Below are 1,354 nucleotides of genomic sequence, written 5' to 3'. Positions count from 1 at the left end.
TTGCTTATCTTTCAAGTTTCTTGAGCTAAAAGATTATTCCACCCTTTCTTTTTGCTGGTTCTTCTCTTCCAGGATTTGTTTTGGGGTGCTATTTTATGGTCGTTTGGGGGTGAATATGGATGAGTTACAATGATTTACTGCTTATTCCACCATCTTGGCTCCTGGAAGTCTATTCAATTTTATAGAGCTGTCTTCCTTTCTTCATATTTTGGTTAATAAGAAATGACTCTCTGGAAGTGTATAAGGGAGGAATACAACAGGAAATATAGGTGACATAGAAACAAAATATATTATTAAAATATTAAAAGGAAGTTATGATCTAATAACTCAGTAGATCCAACATTAGAAAGAAAAATATATTTCCTCAAGTAAAAGTTCTGTGTAGAAAGAAAGCTCTCACATCATCACTGTAGCCATGTCTCTTGTAAATCCCTGAGAAGTTCCAGCACATTTTGAGAGTCACAACACCAACATTGATGGACAGTAGAAAATAGCTTTTGCCATCACAGCCATCAAGGGTGTGGGTTGAAGATATGCTAATGTAATACTGAGGAAAACAGACATTGACCTCAACAAGAGGGCTGGTGAGCTCACTGAAGATGAGGTGGAGCATGTGATCATCATCATGTAGAATCCCTGGCAGTAAAAGATTCCAAACTTGTTCCTTAACAGACAGAAGGACATAAAGGATGGAAAATATAGCCAGATTCTAGCCAACAGTTTGGACAATAAGCTGCATGAAGATCTGAAGTGACTGAAGAAGATTTGGGCACATTGTGGGCATTGCCAACTCTGGGGTCTCTGGGTCCAAGGCCAGCACACCAAGACTACAGGCCACAGGGATCATACTGTGGGTATGTCCAGGAAGAGGTAAACAACTTCTTTGGAATAGTCTATTAATAAATAGTTTATATAAAAAAAAGTTCTCTGTAATATGACCCTTTGTTGATGCTCTCAGTGAATTGTGGAGTATTAACTCTTTCCCATCCTCTCTTACACTTCTATTGTTTGGTCTTACATCTTTACCATCCCAAAGTCATGAGAAAACATGTGCAACAATACAAGCAAAAGAAAAGTCAAAAGGAATAACAGCACTTTCACAAGTATTTGAAAATATATATATTCTTTATATTAATTTTTATAAATGTGAACATAGTTTACATTTATTTTTATTACATATACACACAAAATAAAATTATATAATAAGCAATAACATTGAAAGACCTCTACCTTCCTCAGATTGGTATTCTATGCCCTTCAGCCCTTCTCATTCTTAAACTCTTACTGAGTAAATGGAGCTATTATTTACTTGTCTTGATAGCTCACTCTTAACCAATCTTGTTTTCTCCTACAT

At 35.8% G+C, this 1,354-nt stretch overlaps 1 pseudogene; it reads left to right on the top strand.

Moving 5' to 3' along the window:
* The first annotated feature begins 428 nt into the window (after positions 1 to 428).
* Positions 429 to 874, top strand: LOC114025463 (annotated as a pseudogene).
* The last annotated feature ends 480 nt before the right edge of the window (positions 875 to 1,354 follow it).

This window comes from Vombatus ursinus, unplaced genomic scaffold (assembly GCF_900497805.2).
Source record: "Vombatus ursinus unplaced genomic scaffold, bare-nosed wombat genome assembly UNPS02014830.1, whole genome shotgun sequence".
NCBI lineage: Eukaryota > Metazoa > Chordata > Mammalia > Diprotodontia > Vombatidae > Vombatus > Vombatus ursinus.
This window is presented reverse-complemented; position numbering and strand designations above follow the sequence as displayed.